General features: G+C 43.1%; 1 protein-coding gene across 16 annotated transcripts in view; it reads left to right on the forward strand.

Annotated features, from left to right (window-relative positions):
* The window catches only part of NEDD4L (NEDD4 like E3 ubiquitin protein ligase), a 340,414-nt gene that overhangs the window by 157,098 nt on the left and 161,887 nt on the right, over positions 1-21,429 (forward strand). The gene's annotated exons all lie outside the window — the stretch shown is intronic.

The following is a 21,429-nucleotide window of genomic DNA, read 5'->3' on the forward strand; positions in this document are numbered from 1 at the left end:
AGTTATATAATGAAAAAAACTTGTTTCTTTGCTTGGAACTTCCTGCTAGGCAGTGTTACCAGAAGGCAAGGCAGGTTGGTCTTCTCTCTGCTTTTGTTTGGGTGTCTCTTCGGTCCTCTAGCTAGTTCACTCTGTGTTGCTCTCTCTCCTACTGTAAACAGTTAAAACCCATTTTTCAAAGCTTTATTTATTTATTTATTTTAAATGACCTCTGGTCATTTTAAAACGACTTGGTGTCCCCTTGTGGATTAGTAATGTCTTGCTGAAATGCTGTGCAGAATGAGATTCCAAAGAGAACTAACTACCCCTTTATATTGTTTACTGGATTTGGAAAATACTTTATTCTTTGCCCTTTTTAATTGATAATCTTGGATTTACCTTTCCTCTTTGTCCATGTTCTGCTTCAACCCACCAGGGATTATGGTTGAGCTTTTGACCGCTGGTTTTTGGCCAAATATTATATGTAGTTTATATTTGATCCTTGAGTCCAGCTAGGCTGTTAAGTCTGTTTGCTTACAACCACTGAGTTCAGGAAATTGTAATCTGCAGTTCAAAGCAAATGCTTCAAGGGAACAAGTTTCTGCACTAGGTACTTGGATAAATAACCTGCACTATTTTTATGCTGATAGATATCTGCACTCTTGAACATTTCAACACCCATGTTTCTATTCTGGGAGAAGCCACACCCAGGAAGAAGAAAAAAAAGGACCAAATGTTTTTTTAGTTCTTTCTATTCAAAATGCTGGTTGGTTAGCAGCACCTCTGTTAAGAAGACCATGCAGGATTATTGAAAGACAAAAATGTGAATTCAGCATCATTCAAGTTGCAGGGGCATCATTTCTGAAAACTAGTAAGCAGAATGTCCAGCATGAATGGGGGATGGAAACATTTAGAAATCAGGATTCAAAATGTGATTTTTCTGTTAATGAATTCACTGTCGTTGGCTGTTGTAATGTCAGCTTTTCCAACTTTTAAACTTTTAAACTTTGGGAACTTTACGCCTTGTGGACTTCAACTCCCAAGAATTCCTCAGCTACTGGCAGGGGAATTACGGGAGTTGAAGTCCATAAGTCTTAATGTTGCCAAGTTTGGAGTCCACTGTTTTAAACTGTTTAAATGCAGGACTCCATAAGCCCTTTCAGTCAGACCAATCTTGAGAAGTATACAAATTATACAGTACAAATTCATAATTTGGGTTAAAAATAAAGAAAGAAAAATATATCAGCAGCATGATCAGAAATAATAATAAGAAAGAAATTGAAAGATTATGGCATAAATTAGCTATGACGGTCCCCGTGCTTATCAATACACTGGGTGTCCTTTCAAAAATTCTTGGATGGCACTTAGAAAATCTGGGCATTGACAAAATTTCCAACTGTTAATTGCAAAAGACCACAGATCTTGCTTGGATCTGCACTTAAACTATGTCAATACATTATCCTAGTTCTTCGGAAGAATTTGATGTGTATGAAAGCCAACACCAGCCAAAAAACGAGCAGATATGACTTCACCTATTTGTATATATAATAAAAGCTGAGCATGCTGTTGATGTATTTTTAATATTATTGTTATAAAAATTTATTATAGCCACCCACTCCAAAACTATCATTAAAACTGAAAAGTTCAAAAGAATTGGACTAACAACCAAAAACTAGCAGTAGCACTTAGACTTAAGTACAGCTCCACAGTGATTGATTGATTGATTGATTGATTGTACTTGTATGCCGCCCTATCTCCAATGGAGTCAGGGCGGCTCACAACAAAGCAAACAAACCATTCAAACAAAAATCCAGGTTAAGATTAACAAAAGTTCAATAAAACCCAGTTAAAATTCTATTAAAACCCCCATCAGTCCAGGGCAGCCAGGTGAAATAGCCACGTTTTCAGGCCACGGCGGAAGGAGTGAAGATCGGGGGCCACCCGGAGCTCCAGAGGGAGTTGATTCCAAAGGGTGGGTGCTCCCACAGAGAAAGGTCTCTCCCTGGGGATAGATAGACGACACTGTCTGGCCGACGGCACCCTAAGTAGGCCTTCCCTGTGGGAACGCACAGGGCGATGGGAAGCTGTTGCTGGCTACAGATGGTCCGCCAAATATCCTGGGCCAAAGCCATATAGGGCTTTATAGGTAATCACCAGCACCTTGAATCTCACCCGGAGGGCAACCAGCAACCAATGCAAGTCACGCAGGAGAGGTGTAACATGGGAGTGTTGAGACACTCCAATCATTACCCGGCCGCATTCTGCACCAGCTGAAGCCTCCGAATGGTCTTCAAGGGCAGCCCCATGTAGAGAGCATTGCAGTAGTCAATACGGGAGGTGACAAGCACATGAGTGACTGTGTGTAGAGCATCACAGTCCAAGTAGGGGCTCAACTGGCTCACCAGGCGAACCTGGGCTAATGCCCCCCTGGTCATTATATGATCTTCCAGATTTAACCGTGAGTCCAGGAGGACGCCCAGGTTGCACGCCCTATCTACACGGGACAACACCTCACCTCACCCCCTATAACCAAAGATGGAATATCTTGAACGAGCCAAGATGCCAGTACCCACAGCCACTCGGTCATGGCAGGGTTAAGCCGAAGCCTGTTTCTCCCCATCCAGGTCCGTACCGCTTCCAGGCACTGGGACAGCACGTCGAGGGCATCACTGGGCTGGTGGATATAAAAAGCTGGGTATCATCAGCATACTGATGATACCTCACCCCGAAACCAGGGATGATCTCCCCCAGCAGCTTCATATAGATGTTGAACAAAAGAGGAGAGGAGACCGGTATTGGGTCTTATTTTGCTGGGAGATGTTGGTTCCAAGATATCTTGGCCCTTAACCAGGGATGGGCTGCTGGGGGTTCTCCGGTGTTCGGGAGAACCTCTAGCTAAGATTCTGTGCAGTTCAGAGAACCCCTACCCAAATCCCTCTCCTGCCTGGCCCCACCCACCCCTCCCCTCCCAGGAGTGCGGCCTGTTTTGGATGCAGGTAAGTGCAGGACACTCATGGAGGCTCAGGGAGGTTGAAAAACGGGCCTACTGGAAGTTTGGGAAGGCCGGAAACAGACCTGGGGAAGCCATTTTTGCCCTACTGGAGGCTCAAGGAAACCCTCCGGAGCCCGGGGAGGGCAAAAACACCCCCCCACACCATGGTGCAGGAGGCCGACTAGGCCATGCCCACCATGGCCACGCCCACCCAGCAACTGGGCAGAGAACCCCTTGCTAAAACTTTTGAAGTCCACCCCTGCCCTTAACCATGAAAAGGTGACAACCAGCACCTTGAATTTCCCCCCAAAGAAAGATGGAGGTCAACCATAGGACATTCTCTCTTTCCTCCTCAGCCCATTTCCTTGCTCATCAGAATCATTCAAAGGCATCAAACAACCAATCTGCAATTTGAACAGTTCTCCCCTATCAGGAAAAAACAGGTACCAAGATCACTACAGATCGTAGCTATGACAAAGAAGGAAATAGGGTGAAGGAAGTCAGCCCTCAGGCATCTTACTTCTGACCTTGCAAACTGCTTCCTCCTCTTCCTCCTCCTTTGATTGTTTATTTATAACCTATGACTATCATTAAGTGTTGTATCTTATGATTCTTGACGAATGTATCTTGTCTTTTTATGTACACTGAGAGCATATGCACCAAGACAAATTCCTTGTGTGTCCAATCACTCTTGGCCAATAAAGAATTCTGTTCTGTTCTGTTTTCTTCTCCTTCTCCTTCTCCTTCTCCTTCTCCTTCTCCTTCTCCTTCTCCTTCTCCTTCTCCTTCTCCTTCTTTTTCTTCTTCTCCTTCTCCTCCTCCTCCTCCTCCTCCTCCTCCTCCTCCTCCTCCTCCTCCTCCTCCTCCTCCTCCTCCTCTCTTTTTTTTTTTGAAGATGAGATAATATTTCCATGTTCCTGAGGCTTTTGCGTTTGGGTATCTCAGGAAAGCATTCCTAGCGAGGGAATGGAGGCAAGTTTTTGTAGATTTACACGCTGAGCAGCTTTAAATTGTTGGGCTGTTGTCAGCTTTGTGAGGTAGTTCAGACAAGAAGCACGCCCAGATGAACTAATTTTACTTCATTGTAAGGATACGTTAACAGAGTTTTGCAAGACTGAAAGTATTCCTCCCTTCCTCTCTTTTTAGTCTCTGGAAAACTAGGGACGGTCCCTTCTGACATGCTTTTCATGCTTTTCTATGATGGAATATTGTCTGGATTCCCAGAAAGCAGGGAGTGTATTCCATCAAATTTCCCCCGTAAGCTGAGTCTTAGAAGGTTGCCTATGCTACGGATCTTCCTCCTGTTTACCAAGGTCATTCCTACTTACCATTACAACTGTGGATAAGGGAAAATATAGATTGGAATCAGGAGTGGGTTCTACTTATCTTTAACTACCGGTTTGCATCGCGCCCACGTGCGCGCTCTTCTGCGCATGCGCAGATCACCTGTGATGACGTCCGATCAGTGGGCGGAGCCTCCCGCTGGTTTTACTACCGGTTCTTGCGAACTGGTCTGAACTGGGGGCAACCCACCACTGATTGGAATCTGTACAGACAGGATGTGTATTGATAGGAAAGTCTAAGATTCAGAAATTAGCCATAAGCCAATTAAGATGGAAGGAGGGAAGGTCTTATTGGATGAGGGGAGCAAGAGGTTATCTTCCATCAGAAGCTAAAAAGTATTCTTTTCATTAACCAGTTTTCAGATAAAACAGCATGACTACCCTTTGCCTGTGGAACTCCCAGTCACAGTATTATAACCCTTTAAAAGTTTCCACCAATCATAGCCCTGTCTTTAAAAAAAAACTCAGTAACTTGGTTTCATTATATGAGTGTGATGGGGTTAATATATTTCATAACTTTTTTCAATGCACAGTAAAGTTCCTCTGACACTTGTCATTCCCATCATCACCATTGTCATTTATTATATGTGCTCAATGATAATATTCTCCAGATAGTCCATCTATTTTTTCCCCCAAAAAATAAACGGTATTAAAACAATAGGAAAATTATAGTGAGAGCACCACATACTGTAACTGTTTACACTGTTTCCTAATTCATTACAAAAAAACTGAAGTTCTAAAATAACTGAAGTGGTTTGTAAAAAGCCTGGAAAAGTGAAAGTCTTCAACGGGTACCTTCCCCCAAAACAATGTAGGCTATAGGGGTGCCTCTCTGCAGAACGGGTTCTGAAGATGGAGCACCACCATCAAAAAAGTTAGTTCTGTAGCTCAAGGGGTGTCAAACTCAAGGCCTGGGGCCAGATCCGGCCCACGGGGTGCTTAGAACTGGTCCGCGGGGCCGCCCTGGAAACAGTAAAGGACTGTCTTTGCTGGCAGAGGGTTGCAGGAGGCCGTTGCAGCCAAAAACGGAGTTTGGGAGCCCGTTTTCGCTGGCAGAGTGCTCAGGCCACCACAGGTGCCTCCGACACGAGTGATATCGAGCTGTCCATGCCCACCCTGGCCCCCCGAGGTCAAACACAACCCTGATCAGCAGTGGGATTCACTTACCTTCCCTACCGGTTCACAAATGTGAGCGTGCACGCTTGCTTTACTCGCACGTGCCTCGTCTGTGCAAGCACACGGCCTTCTGTGCATGCGCAGTGCTCGCGCATTACGTCCGGGTGGGTGGGCGGAGCCTTCCGCAGTCGCCGCTACCGGTTCGCCCGATTCGGAGAGAACCGGTTGAATCCCACCACTGACTCTGATGCAGACCTCAATGAAATCGAGTTTGACACCCCTCCTCTAGTTAGTTTTTAAAAAGTAAAGTTCATCTGGCTTGCCTCATTGGCCCTGGTTCCTGAAGGAGGATCTCACTTGCAGATTTTAGGTAAATTTCACTTTTGTTGCAGATCTACTCAATAAATATGGAAGCAGATGCTTATCTATAGAGCTTGACCCAAAACATTTTAAGGCTGTATAGGCTTCAGCCAAAATTGGGCCTCAAAGCAGGGTGGCAGCAGTCAAAGTGTAGACAAAATAAAGTCATCCCAAAGGTGCTTTTTCTGGAGGCAACTGGACTTTCTTGTTTTTTGTTGAAGACGTTTCGCTTCTCATCCAAGAAGCTTCTTGGATGAGAAGCGAAACGTCTTCAAGGAAAAACAAGAAAGTCCAGTTGCCTCTTGAAAAAGCACCTTTGGGATAACCATGACCTGGATGATTGAGAATCTCCATGGACAAAATAAAGTCATATTGGTCAGTGGTGAACAGTCCAATATTGCTGCCCTGTTCTGGAGTAATTGAAATATCAGGACCATTTTTGAAGCTTCAGACTTTAGCATTGATACAGTAAGGCTATCACTGTCTAGGTATATAGACCTAAAGTCATGCCCAGGAAGCCTTTTGCGCAACTGTAGGTTGTGCATCAGTTACGCCCTTTCCTCGACCAAGAGGCCCTGCTTGGTTACCCATACCCTAATCACCTGTCATTTTCACTTTGCAATACAGTCTACAACAGGAGAGTCAAACTGGGAGCCCGTGGGCTGGATGCGCCATGCGCACGCCACGCCCACCCTGGCTCCATAAAGGCAAAAAACATCGCGATGTATCACGATACGTCACATGACATGGTTGGGTTTGACAACCGTGGCCTACATGGAACTACCTTAAAAGGTATCTGGAGGTTCAATTTGCTTGAAAATGCAGCATCCCACTTTGTTTTGTACAAGTCTAGATATTTGTGCACATGTCACCTCACAGGAGCTGCATTGGTTGCTGATTTGCTCCTGGTCCAATTAAAGATGCTGATGGTCACATTTAAAAGCCTATATGGCTTGGGGCCAGGTTATTTGAAGGACCGTCTTTCTTTTGGTTACATCTACCTGACCAACCAGAGTGGAGAGGGAGGGGATGTTACAGATCTCCTACATTAAGAAAGTTTATCAATGGAACTAAGAAGAAGTGGCTTCTCCGTGGTGACTTTCTCCCTGTGGAACATCATCCCCACAGAGATAAAATTGACCCCCATCTTGGTTCTTTGAAAGGCCCTGAAGGCATAGTTTTGCCAGTGGACTTATTTGGAGACCCAGGGTGATACAGAACCCATCAAGGGCCTGGTGGCTCAGCAGACTAAAAGCATTGTGATTAACACCAGCTGTCTGCAATTACTATAAGTTCGAATCTCACCATGCTCAAGGTTGACTCAGCCTTCCATCCTTTCTAAGGTAGGTAAAATGAGGACCCAGTTTGTGGGGGCAATAAGCTGACTTTGTATAAATATACAAAAGTATGAAGGCTATTGCTTAACGCATTGTAAGCCGCCCTGAGTCTCTGGAGAAGGGCGGCATATAAATCAAATTTAAAAAATTAAGTACTTTGACGAGGGTGTGAATGAGGGTTTCTTGCAAGAGTGTCAAACTTGATTTCATTAAGGGCTACATCAGGGTTGTGTTTGACTTTGGGGGGCATGGTGTGGCTAGGGTGGGTGTGGCCAGCTCGATGTCACTTGTGTCGGGGCGCTTGTGGCAGCCCGAGCCCTCTGCCAACGAAAGCAGGCTCCCACGCTCCATTTTCGGCTGCAACAGCTTCCTGCAACCCTTTGCCAACGAAAACGGAGCTCGGGAGGCCCTCCCGAGCTCTGCTTTTGCTGGCAGAGGCATCGCAGGCCAGTCCTTCCTTGTTTCCAGGGCGGCCCTGCGGGCCAGATCTAAGCACCCCGCGGGCTTTAAGTTTGACACCCCTGGTTTATTGGGTTTTGTATTCAGTTTTTTATTTCTATAAGATGCCTGGAGTTGGGTGGCTAAATATATTTTCTTAATAAATAAATAAAAAGAAAGAAAGAAAGGGAACAGGAAGGCTGGCTCTTGGCACTACAGCCACGGCAGTAGGAGATCAAATTGTAGCTAGTGAGAAGGCAAAGATGAAAGTGACTTCAGATGATCTTGAAAGAAGATAACCAGCGACTTTCACTCTCTGGTTTTTGTTCTTTTAAGAGAGGGCCCCTGATCCAAGAAGATAGATGTTTTGTGGGATGATTGCTTTAGAATCTCGATGTGGAGATTATTGCTGAAGTAATTTGCTTAACAGCTGCGTCAATTATGTTGAGAGTGGAGCTCCCTTTGGCTAATCAGATGGCAGTCTTATCTCAAGTCTGCTTTCTTTCTATTGGGAACAATGTTATATAAGTACTAATCGTTTAGGAAAGAGAAGATTGACTGGTTCATGCTGATGGGGCAGTTGCTTGCTTGCTAATGCAAATCTTCCAGGTTAATGCATTGATGGAGGAATGTGTCTTGAGTTGTAAACTTGGACCTGACAAGCTCTAAAAATAGAATGTTCTTTAAAGCAACAGAGCAAATTAGTCACTGAACATTGCTTGAAGCTTATAGTGGCAGCAGGCACGTTTATTTCCCAGAACAGTTTATTTGTACTCTTGTATTCCATTCCCTGTAGATGGGGGCCTGTAGAATTTGAATCATTTTCTGTACAAACCTTTCATTTTGTCTTTTGTTCCTCCTGTTGGTCACGAAATCCCCGATAGTGGTCGACTTGCAACAGGGGGCTTCATTTTTCCTTCCTAGAATTCCACATTTTACAATTTTGTGGACTTGCCATAATTATGTTAAAAAAAGCCGCAATTAATAGGGAGAAAAATCCCCTTCCACTGAAAGGTGAATTTCTGTTCTGTCTTCTTAAGCACTGATTGGACCATGATTTCAATTCAGCTCACTTTGGGGCATCAGCATTCTCCTTTCTGTCTTTGGAACGTGCGTAAAATGCTTTCCTTGTATTTTATCAGTTCATAATACCCATTTTGCATGTGTTCTTTCATAAATTCATGGCCATCTGTTTCCATGTCAACCTCTACTTAAACAAATCCCTACTATCTTCTGGGCATTTCAATTTAAAGTAAGCTTTTTTTGCATGCACTGTATTTCAAGATACATATTTTTTTATATACGTGATTTTCTTTTAACTATAGACCTTAGATGTTCTCTGAGCTCTGCTGTTTGTTTGCAGGGGTTTTGTTACCAGACTGGTTAACATCTTCAGTCTTGGCCTGTTACCTAACCTGGTTACGAAACATTTATTTATTTATTATTTATTTTTTCATATTTGTATACCGCCCTACTCCCGAAGGACTCAGGGCGGTGAACAGCCATAATAAATACAAAGACATATAGAAGTTAAAAACTATTAAAAAATAGATTAAGTAATTTAGGCTCAAAGATTAAAACATCCAAATTTATCTAAAAGAGATCTAAAACCCGATTTAAAAGCCAATTTAAAAGCCAATTTAAAAGGGAGAGTTAGGCCAGACCAGCCTTTTGGAATAGAAACGTTTTCAGAGCACAGCGGAAGATGCGTAAGTCTTGGATCCTTCGTAACTCCGGGGGGAGCCCGTTCCAGATGGCAGGTGCCCCCACAGAGAAGGCTCTCCCCCTGGGGGCCGTCAGTCGACATTGTTTGGCCGACGGCACCCTGAGGAATCCCTCTCTATGGGAGCGAATTGGTCGGTGAGAGGCTATTGGTGGCAGGAGGCGGTCTCGTAGGTACCCTGGTCCTGAGCCATGGAGCGCTCTAAAGATAGTAACCAAAACCTTTTGGTTTTGCAAGCAAGCAGTCAAGTTGAGAGAGCACTACAAATTTTCCCTTCTATTGGTATTTCCTTTTAAAGCAGAAAACTGTGGAGAATTTAAAAAGTGTACAACCACATTACGTTACAAGTAGTCCTCGAGTTACAACAGTTCATTTAGTGACCATTCAAAGCAGTGGTGGAATCCACATTTTTTTTTACTACCAGTTCTGTGGGAATGGCTTGGTGGGTGTGGCAGGGGAAGGATACTTCAAAATCTCCATTCCCACCCCACTCCAGGGGAAGGATACTGCAAAATCCCCATTCCCTCCCCACTCCTGGGGGAAGGATATTGCAAAATCTCCATTCCCATCCCACTCAGGGGCCAGCCAGAGGTGCTATTTGCCGGTTCTCCGAACTGCTCAAAATTTCCGCTACCGGGTTCTCCAGAACCTGTCAGAACCTGCTGGATTTCACCCCTGATTCAAAATTATATGGCACTGAAAAAAGTGACTTGTGACCACTTTTCACACTTGTAGCATCACAATGGTCACACGATCAAAATTCAGATGCTTGGCAACTAACTCACTTTTATGACGGTTGCAGTGTCCTGGGGTAACATGATTCCCTTTTGTGGCCTTCTGACCAGCAAAGTCAACAGGGAAGCTAGATTCGCTCAACCACCGTGTTATTAACTTAACAATTGCAGTGATTCACTTAACACCTAGTTAAGTTTGCAAAATGGGGCACTTAACTGTCTTAAACAATATAAAATTTTGGACTCAATCGTGGTCATAAGTAGAGGACTACCTTTACTATTTATTATTTAATTTGGGAAGTATGAACTTGGTTGCTCCTTTAAAATACGGACTGGACAAATTCCCTGAATACACCTCATCTGTAATTGATGCATACGTAGATAAAAATAAATAATTTAAATATAAATAGAGAAATAAAAAGAAACGGGCTGGCCTAGGAACCAGATGTGCTAGGCCTCCCATTTACATGAAAGCCAACTGGATGACTTTTGGCCAGTCCCTCTCTCTCTCTCAGCCCAGCTCATCTCACAGGGTTGTTAGTGTATGAAAAAATAGTAAACAGGAGTATTAGGTATGTTTGCTGCAGGATAAAAAATTAAGATCAGTAATAATAAATCCATTGGGACGTAGTGGCTCAGTGGCTAAGACGCTGAGCTTGTCGATCGAAAGGTTGGCAGTTCAGCGGTTCGAATGCCTAGTGCCGCATAATGGGGTGAGCTTCCGTTACTTGTCCCAGGTTCTGCCAACCTAGCAGTTCGAAAGCTCATAAAAAATGCAAGTAGGAAAATAGGGACCACCTTTGGTGGGAAGGTAACAGCGTTCCGTGCGCCTTTGGCATTTAGTCATGCCGGCCACATGACCACGGAGACGTCTTCGGACAGCGCTGGCTCTTCAGCTTTGAAACGGAGATGAGCACCGCCCCCTAGAGTCGGGAATGACTAGCAGATATGTGAGAGGGGAACCTTTACCTTTACCTAATAATAAATCTATCTGTTATTATACCCATGAAGTCACTAAGGTTTGAGCTTGACTCAACTGAAAATAAATGTTACTATTTATTTATATTGGTGAGTTATAATAAGCAATTACAACAATGTCAAAATATACCTCTGGTTGTATTTCAAAACCAAAACCGAAACCACATGCGTTATTGTTTATTCGATTGTGTGCCAAGTCAGTGTTGACTCTTAGTGACCATATAGATCATGGTGTCAAACTCGATTTCATGGAGGGCCGCATCAGGGTTGTGTTTGACCTCAGGGGGGCGGGGTGTGTGTGTGGCCAACCCGATGTCACTCGTGTCGGGGGTACCTGTGGTGGCCTGAGCACTCTGCCAGCGAAAACGGGCTTCCGAGCTCTGTTTTAGGCTGAGATGGCCTCCTGCAACCCTCTGCCAGTGAAACTGGAGATCAGGAGGGCCACACACGGCCTTCCTGAGCTCCGTTTTTGCTGGCAGAGGCACCACGGGCCAGTCCTTTGCTGTTTCCAGGGTGACCCCGCGGGCCAGATCTAAGCACCCCATGGGCCGGATCTGGCCAACGGAACTTGAGTTTGACACCCCTGATATAGATAGATTTTCTCCATTAAGATCTGTCCCTAACCTCGTCTTTCAGCAGTGCACTCATTGCCACTGTAACTGAGTCAGTCCACCTTGCTGCTGGTCCTTCTCTTCTTCTCGTCCCTTCCACCTTTCTCAGTAATAGAGTCTTTTCCAGAGAACTAGGTCTTCACACAATACGTGTAAAATTGGATAATTTGAGCCTGGTCATTTGTGCCTCCAGGGAGAACTCTGGATTGATTGATTTGTTTGATGTTTGTTTTCTTGGCTGTCCACAGCATTTCTCCAACACCAAAGTTCAAAAGCATAAATAGTCTTTCTATCCTCCCTCAAAGTCCACACACATGCATTGCAGTGGTTAAAATAAACTACAGAGGAGGTTTTACTTAAACATACAAGGAACTTGGACTTTATGCAGCCGCGCTAGTCTCTTACGCCCTGAAATCAGCCATGGAACAAAAAAATAAACTTAAGGGTTCATTCTTGCAAAGACTGGGAAAACTAAACTGTTGCTCTTTGATAGTCCTGCTTGATGAAATTTTTTCCATGTTGTACAGGGCAAGTGGCAGCTTTCTATCTATATTCTGGCATTAAATAGGATTTGTGATCCTCCTATGAGCATCACTTAAACAGGTCCATGCCCCAAACTAATTTATTTTGCTACTTTTCAGTGGAGATAAATCCTTTCAATGGAAACAGGTTACGCAATGACTAAACTTCTTCAGATGGTTTACAGTAAAAGTTAGAGATGATAGTGGGTTAATGTTGGACTAGAACAGTGATGGGATTCAGCCGGTTCTCTCTGGATTGCGTGAACCGGTAGCGGCGACTGCAGGAGGCTCCGCCTACCCTCCCGGATGTAATGTGTGACTACTGTGCATGCGCAGAAGACGCGCACTCGCATTTGCGAACTGGTAGGGAAGGTAAGTAAATCCCACCTCTGGACCAGAACACAATTTTATTGGGGAATTTTGCAGGGGGAAGCCCAATCCATCTGGAGGGCACCATATTTGTTTGTTTGTTTGTTTATGGAATTTATATTGCTGCCTATTCGCACATGACGACTCAAGGCGGCCTACAAAATATAAAACCTCATATAAAAACAATAAAACTAATTTAAAAATAGTCATATAATAAATTAATATAATAAAATCACCCCCTGCCCCGGTGACAGCACCTCACACGAGCCATTTAATAGGCTCCATCCCGCTCTGGGTTCCCCAGGCCCACTGGCAGAACAGGGTCTTCAGCGCCTTCCGGAAGAGTGTTAGAGTGGGGGCCATTCTAATCTCTGGGGGAATGATGTTCCAGAGAGAGGGGGCCACCATGGAGAAGGCCGTTCTTCTGGGTCCCACCAGGTGTATCTCCCTAGAGGGATGGGACCCGCAACATTCCTTGCCTCTCCGTTCTGATGGGTCGGGTAGATGTGACCTGCAAGAGACAGTCCCTCAGATAACCTGGTTCCTACTCACAGTCACCCAGGGATGAAATGCTCCTGGTTCGGACTGGATCACCGGATCTGGTAGCTGAGCCCAGCTGAGCCGTGCAATCATCAGAGGCTTTTTTTATTATTTTTAAAAGCATTTTTCTACAACCTCTTCAAAATGCTTTTAAGAGTAAAACAAAAAGCCTCTGATGATCGCGCCGCTCAGCTGGGATCGTCAGAGGCTTTTAAAAGTATTTTTTCTACAACCTCTTCGGCTGAAGAGATTGTAGAAAAAATGCTTTAAAAGCTGCCGATCCCAGCTGAGTTGCCTAATCGTTAGAGGCTTTTAAAAGCATTTTTTTTTACAACCTCTTTGGCTGAAGAGGTTGTAGAAAAAATGTTTTTAAAAGAAAAAAAAGCCTCTGCTGCTCAGGCAACTCAGCTGGGATCGGCAGAGGCTTTTAAAAGCATTTTTCGACCGAAGAGGTTGTAGAAAAAATGGTTTTAAAAGTTAAAAAAAAAAAAAGTTGGCAACGCCCACCCTGTCACATTACCCACCACCACCAAGCCACGCCCACAGAACCGGTAGTAACAAATTTTACATTTCACCACTGCAGTCACCCATGCCCTAGTCACCATGTTGGAGAAAATTGGGTAGAACCGTAGAATTTTAGGGTTATGTACAGAATTCTGCAGTGGGGCCAATCTTCATGCCTACCAATCTAGCTCATAGAATTATTAGAAGGAGGAGAAAGCAGCATTCATATTGATGGTAAATAATAAATGGATGAAGATAAATAATAAATTCAAAGGCAGTAGTGAAGAATGCGATCTTCTAAATAATGAAGCCTCCTTTAATTCAATCATTTGAACAGAATCGGGTTTTTAAAGGAACCTACTTAAGTATATTTGCAGATTCAAGTTGTCTTATTATTAAAAAATTGATGTCTTTTCTTTCATCTATATTTCACTCTCTCAGCACAATTCACCTCACAAGGTGGTTGTTGTGGGAAAAATAGGAGGAAGAAGGAGTACTGTGTGTGTTCATATCTTGAATTATTTATATAAGTAATAAAAGCAGGATATAAATAAATAAAAGATTAAAAAATACTTTTTCATGGAGGAAAATGCATGCATTTAAATTAACTAAGGAGTATGCAGCAGGGTTGTCTGTTAATTTCCAAAATCAGTAATGCTGAAATCATGAAATATTTCAGTTGTGAAGTTTCCGAAAGATGCCCTAATTAATTCATGAGCCATGAGCCGAACTTCAAAAGAAATACAGTCATTTATTAGGAGCACCATTTCGGCAATATTCGGATGCAGTTAGAACTAATCCCACGTAGATTTACGTTCCCCTATGACCCTGTCTCTCCCCTCCTCTCTGGCCATGTCATAAATCACATTCTCCAATTAACCACTTTGGCTGGCTGTGAAATCCAACACCCTCCTTCTGATTGCGGTCAGGGAGAATGTATGGAATGCACTTCAGTTAGGGAAATCAATCAGCTCTATCAGTTCTCCCTCCCTCCTGCTCATGGCAACTTGAAAGCTTTGCAAGTTGACATCAGTGTTATGGTTACTAAATTATTCTAAAATACTCCTGCTGTTCCTGAAATTTAAAATGCAGGGCAGAAACTTTCCAAATATGAAATATAGCTGTAATTTGCATACCAAGTAGCTTCAGTCAGCAGTAAGAATTTAGAAAGGGGCAAAAACCTATTTTGAAACTATTAAATATATTCTTAGTGTGCAAGTATTGCCTTTCTAATGACTCATCTGTTTTGCCGCTACTTTATTTTATTTTATTTTTGCTGTTCTCAAGTTGAAATCATAGAAATTCAAGAGAACGAACTCCCTCAGTTTGCTTGTTAGATCTAAAGAGATGAGTAGCGGCTTGGCCTGGCAGCAAGCATAAATTTGATAAATAAAACATAAATTGAAAAATCATTCTGGCCAGTGGTGGGATTCAAATAATTTAACAACCCGTTCTCTGCCCCAATGACCGGCTGGGTGGGCGTGGCCAAGGTGGGCATGACCAGGGGGTGTGACAGGCAGAACTCAGCCTCCTGCACTTACAGGAGCCAAAATGAGTTTTTGAACTCAGCAAAAATGGGCTGTGGGGGGCCAGCCCCCCCCCCCGGTGCCCCATTTTGGGCCTAGTAGGCCTCCCTGCACTTACCTGGGAGCCAAAATGAGGCGTGTGGGGACTCCTGGAAGGGGAGCAGTGGTGGGTTGCTACCGGTTCTTGTGAACCGGTAGTGGAAATTTTGAGTGGTTCGGAAAACTGGTAAATACCACCTCTGCCTAGCCCTGCCCCCAATCTATTCGCTGCCTCCCAAGTCCCAGCTGATCGGCTAGAAGGAAAAAATCAGGGCTCACTTGACAAACAAGAGGGGGGGCAAAAAGCTTTAAATTGTGAAGCCAAGAAGCCTCCCAACTGATCGGCTAGAACCGATCCGCTGCTTGTAAACCGCTCGGTGGTGGTAGATTGGCAATTGAGGCCAAGCTGCCTAAAAGTGGTTTCCGATGCTCTCGGTGGTGGCAGAGCGGCAAAAAACTGTTTAAACTCTTGCCATGGCCCTTCAAAGGGCCGCCCTACAGCTGATCAGTGGTAAAAGGCAGTGTGGTGGTAGACCAGTGCGCTCCAAAAACAAATGGGTAGACCGGAATGCTCCAAAAACAAATAAAAGCCTGGTAGACCAGCACCTCTACTAAATCCTAAAGAATTGTTTGTCACATGACCATCAAGCCACGCCCACAAAATAAGCCACGCCCATAGAACCGGTTGTAAAAAAATTTACAACCCACCCTGGGAGGGGTGGGGAGGGACGAGGGGAGGACGAGCCACCCTGAATCCCACCACTGATTCCAGCTATTTAAAGTGTCATGTGTTCAGGTGTACTCAGTCTGGGACAACTAAGCATTTTAATGTACATGTAGCAACTAAGAGGGTCATCCGTAATTCCGTAAGATCCTGGTTTACCAATGCCAAGCCAAAATAAACTGTTTCTTTAGGGTTGCTTTTAAGGATGAGATCAGGTATGGAATCTGCAAGTTTGTTTCAGCTTAATGGTAGCTAAAACATCTGGTGAAGAAAAGGAAACAAGAAAAGTTTGCTGTAAGAAACATTAGAACTTAATTTTATGTATCTACATTTTTGGGACTTGCTAAACCTCACTGATAAATATACATTAAAACAGATTTTCTTTTATAGGGGGCAGCTCCATAAAATGCTTATTTAATAACTGGCAGTTCAGTTAGCAGTTTTAGATCAATTAATTCATCCTGCATGATACCTAAACCGTCCATATTGATGGATTTTTCCTTAACTTCTCTGTGCCTTCTGTACAAGATGAACTGCAAATCAGCACAGATCAGTCACCGTTACATAACTATTTAAATATACTTGTATATTAGTCATGGCCCAGTGTTTTAAACTTACATAACTTTGAGATAAAGGGATGCTGATTGAGAGATATTTTTCCAGCATTAAGAGAAGCCTCTTTAAAACGCATATTTTATTTATTTATTTAATCAAATTTACATGACTGGCCATCTCCTACAAGGTAACCCTGGCTGGCATACAACAAAACCAACCATTTTAATTTGAATATAAAAACCAGTTAAGGCAATTAAATAATCAACATAAGTACAGCCAAGATTGTGAGAGAGTTAATTAAAATCTCATCTGCATGCAACCAGTACAAGGGCTGCCTCCCATCAGGGGTTCCTCAAATCTGATTAGAAAAAAAAAAACAACCCATGTTTTGTGGGCTTTCCAGAAGGCCATAAGGGTTGATTGAGGCTGATCTGACTTTATGGGGATGATGTTCTGGAGCAGGGGTATCATACTCGATTTCATTGAGGACCGCATTAGGGTTGTGTATGACCTCGGGGGTGGGGTAGGTGTGGCCAGGGTAGCCATGGCCAGCTCAACATCACTGGTGTTGGGGGCGTCTGTGGTGGCCTGAGCACTCTGCCAGTGAAAATGGGATCCCGAGCGCCATTTCCGGCTGTGATGACCTCCTGCAACCCTCTGCCACAGAGGTGAAATCCGGCCAGATCTATCTGGCTCTTATGAACTGGTAGCCGCAGTGGCGGGAGGCTCCGCCCACCTGCTGGGACATCATTACGTCCCATTTTTGACCCTCTGCGCACGCTCACATTCCTGAACCAGTAGCGAAGGTAAGTGCATTTCATCGCTGCTCTGCCAGTGAAAACAGAGCATGTGAGGGCCGCGCACAGCCCTCCCGAGCTCCGTTTTCACTGGCAGAGGCACTGCGAGCCGGTCCTTCACTGTTTCCAGGGTGCCCCACAGGCCAGACCTAAGCATCTCGTGGGCCAGATCTGGCTCAGGGGCCTTGAGTTTGACATCCCTGTTCTAGAGGTTTACACAACAGCAGAAAAGGCTTTTCTCTTGAGTTCCATCAGATGGGATTCTTTAGTGGACAGGACCTGCAGCATGCCTCTCCTGCTGGACCTGATGAGATGAATAGAAGTAAGCAGGAAGCAGGGTGGATAAAAATCAATGATTTTTTAAAAAAAATCAAAAAAATCAGATTTTTTAAATTTAAATCGGATTTTTTTGATTTAAATCGGATTTTTTTTTATTTTTATCGAATTTATTTTAATAAAAAACTTATGGGGTAAAAATCTATCGTAAGATAGTTTTCTATTTAATTTAGTTTATTCAGCATGAAATGGAGCTTAGTTATGTAGCATGAGGCTGTATATTCTGCAACACTGGGACTATCGGTGAGTCAACAGTGGGTCAAAGGAGTAGCAGAGATGACAGTTGCTCTTTAAAAATTATGATTTAAATCGAGTTGATTTAAATCAAGCCTTTTTACTAGTGATTTAAATCATGATTTAAATTGTGATTTAAATCAACTCGATTTAAATCAAATCCACCCTGGCAGGAAGAGGCAGTCCCTCAGATTACCTGGTCCATGCCACAGCACCTTGAATTTGGAACGAAACCAGCAAGCAGAGTAATGTATCCTTCTAGGAACAGCTATAATTGCCCCTGCCGCTGAATTTTGCACCCACTGGATACTCCTCAAGGGCAGCCCCTTGTAGACCATGTTACAGTAGTCCATTCAGAAGATGACTAGATAACTAATCATCTTCATAGATAATTACTCAATTTGGCTAAAGTATGGAGAATAATAGGTTTTTTAAAAAATCTAGCTCTGGAATAAGGTCTTCCAGGTGTTTAACAACCACTGTTAAAAGCCCAATCTAGAAGAGAGAAGAATGGAAGTTCTTAAGTGTATTCCAGCAATTTCTGGAATTTCATCCTAGCTAGTTCCTTTAATATATATTTTACCATATATTGTGTACCAGGCACTCAAACAAAAGCATGTTTCATTTTTTTATATGATATTAATTTCCACTAGGGCTCCCAGAGCTGGGCATCAAAATATGGATGAGTACTAGTTGGCAGCAAAGCGGTACAGAAATCTGTTGTCTAGACCACAGTCATTAAACCATGACACCCCACGCTGCCCAACAGTTATCAGACATGAACAGCTACAGCAGGGGTGTCAAACTCAAGGCCCGCGGCCCAGATGCGGCCTATGGGGTGCCTCCCAAGCTCCATTTTCCCTGGCAGAGTGTTGCAGGAGCCCGTTGCAGCCAAAAACGGAGCTCGGGAGCCCGTTTTCACTGGCAGAGCACTCGGACCGCCACAGGCGCCCCCGACACGAGCGACGTCGAGCTGCCTACACCCACCTTGCCCATGCCCCCCCTGCCCCCCCCCCCCGAGGTCAAACACAACCCTGATGCAGCCCTCAATGAAATTGAGTTTGATAACCCTGACCTACAGCAATAGATACAGAAAAGTTAAACTCTTTTGTTGCCATCTAGTGGTCTTCCACAATTTTGTAGCCCAGATCTAATAGTTTTGGACTCCATTATCAATACTATATGGTAGAATTTTATGCTGAAATAGCCAAGTATGTATTTCTTTGATTTTGCTTTGCTTGCTTTATTTTATTTATTATTTTTGATCTCACCTCTATTACTTCATAAGTAACTCAAGGCAACAAACATACATAATATTCCTTCCTCCTACTACTTTCCCCATAACAACAATCCTGGGAGATGGATTCGGGTGAGAGAGTATTGAGTGGCCCAAAATTATCCAGTCAGTTTTCATCTCTGAGGTGAGACTAGAGCTCACAGCCTCCTGGTTTTTGAGCTAGCACCTTAACCACTATACCAAGCTTGGCTCTGTATATATTACATTTTTCTCAGAGCACTTGAGGCTTTATTACATTTTTAAGATACATAGGAAAAAAATGGAGATGGAAAAGCAAAATAAGTAAATTTAGTTGCCAGCTCACCCATAGTTTCTATAATAAAGTTATATAATCTGAGTAGAAATGGGCAGAGTATAAGTCATGCTGAGCAATTTGTAATTCTCCTTATAGAAAAGAGATTACTTTCAATTAGACGTCTGCAATAAAGCTACCATGAAAAGAAATTATTGAGCTAGAAATGTTGGACTCAGTTTATCTGTCAGGTGCAGAATCTCTTAAATGAATTATTTAGGTCCACTTCAGTATGATTTAAGGCCTGGTATCATGATAGAGGCAGGTCATATCCATCACTCTGATGGCCATCAACCACTGATGATGAAGTGTGGTTGATTTTAGTAACCCAGGGTTGCTGAACCTTGGGAACTTTAAGATGAGTGGACTTCAATTCCAAGAATTCTCCAGCCTTGCTGAGGAATTCTGGGACTTGAAGTTCACCCATTTTACAATTGTCAAGATCGAGAAACTCTTATCCATTTAATTGGTGGGAGGGGATAGAATTTAAAGTATTGGCTTGGATGGGTTTTTTTTGCTGTTGAGAGCCAAGATTCATGCCAATGATGGTCAAAGAAGTACAGGAGAAGTTGGACCTACTGGAGTTAAGGATCAGCTTCAACTGTACAGATAATACAAGTCCTGTGGCAGATATTAACTTGGATCAAAGATCTTGTCCCAAGATGGAGAAATAAATGAGTACAACTTTGCCCATCATCTTCATAACATTATATGTGATGAGTTAGCCCACATGGACTCTGTGCTTTGAGAAGCAAGCATCATCATTCATTCTTCTTAACATAGAAGAATGTTAAGATAATCAGGACAGGAACATCCATAATAGCTTTGTTCACCCACCATCATAACAAGCTATTCAACCAAGATCATAAATTAGTCATCTAATGAACGAGTCATCTAATGGATGATGAGATGTGACCAGTTATGACTGATTAGGTTCAGATGTAGTCCGGATTTTATTTAGCATGTTGTGTAAACCTAGCCAAGAATGATTTATTCAGTAAACTGTGATTAAAGGCAGCATGATGTGTAAACCCAGCAACCATATTTAATTGTTCCCATTTTGTTGTTGGGATATTTTTGCTTACAAACTACTTCTCTGCTCATTGCAAAGCCTTCAAACTCTGGACTTCTATAGCAGCAAAACTGTAGCGCATAAAGATAGAAATAACAAATATGCTTCTTGATTTCTAGCTATGGCACTGCTACTTATAAAGCCAAGGGGAAGTAAATATATTCTGAGTTAGAGCTGTGTTTCTCAGCTGATGTCATTCTGTCAATCCATGGATATTAAATCCCAGGGGTGCCATTTTTTTTCCTCCTTCTCTCCAAATGTGTCAGCTCCTCTTTAAATCCTGCCTGCCAAACGGGCTCCCTGCTTTGTAAGAAAAGTCAAACCAGAGGTCTGGTGGGTAATATATTAGAATGGCTTTACAAAGGAACAAAACTGTATTTTAGGAAGCTTTCCAGAATATTGCTTGGTGAAAGAGGTTCAGAGCTGAGAACAGGAATCTCTGGAATGCTGGGATGAATTGAGGTAGATGCCTCTCTGTAATTGGATTTGTCAGATGTGAGAAAATTAAAAATTGTTCTCATGCATTATGCAGAAGAGCAGGTCGAAGTTGATTAATAAGTCTATCAAAATCTGTAAGTGTTGATGGGGATGGTTATAAAAAGGTCCAAGTTGCAAAGAGAGTAACTTGTCAAATATGAAAAATATAGTACAATTCCAATGAGCAGAAGCCTTACAGTGAAAGATCCAACTTGAACCAAAAAGAGGAATTTCCTGTGAGAATTACCGGTATTAAGCAATGAAAAAGCTAAAGTTATGGGTGCTCCCTCACTGGAGGTTTTCAAGAATAGTTTAGTTAGCCGTTTGACAGAATCATATTTATTTACTTACGAAATTTATATGATGCCCATCTAACTGTCATGTGACAGTTTACAGTCTGATAAAACAGTATTAGGAAAGATTAAAACGGTAGAAGAGTAAATATGATGTTAAAATTGACAGAAAATCACCTAAGATAGTGGGATGTACAATGGAGTGGAAGTGGGATCTTCTGTTTAATGGAGCCGAAGTGGCA

This window comes from Pantherophis guttatus, chromosome 2 (genome assembly GCF_059756535.1).
Source record: "Pantherophis guttatus breed Tessera chromosome 2, ASM5975653v1, whole genome shotgun sequence".
In the NCBI taxonomy this organism is placed as follows: domain Eukaryota; kingdom Metazoa; phylum Chordata; class Lepidosauria; order Squamata; family Colubridae; genus Pantherophis; species Pantherophis guttatus.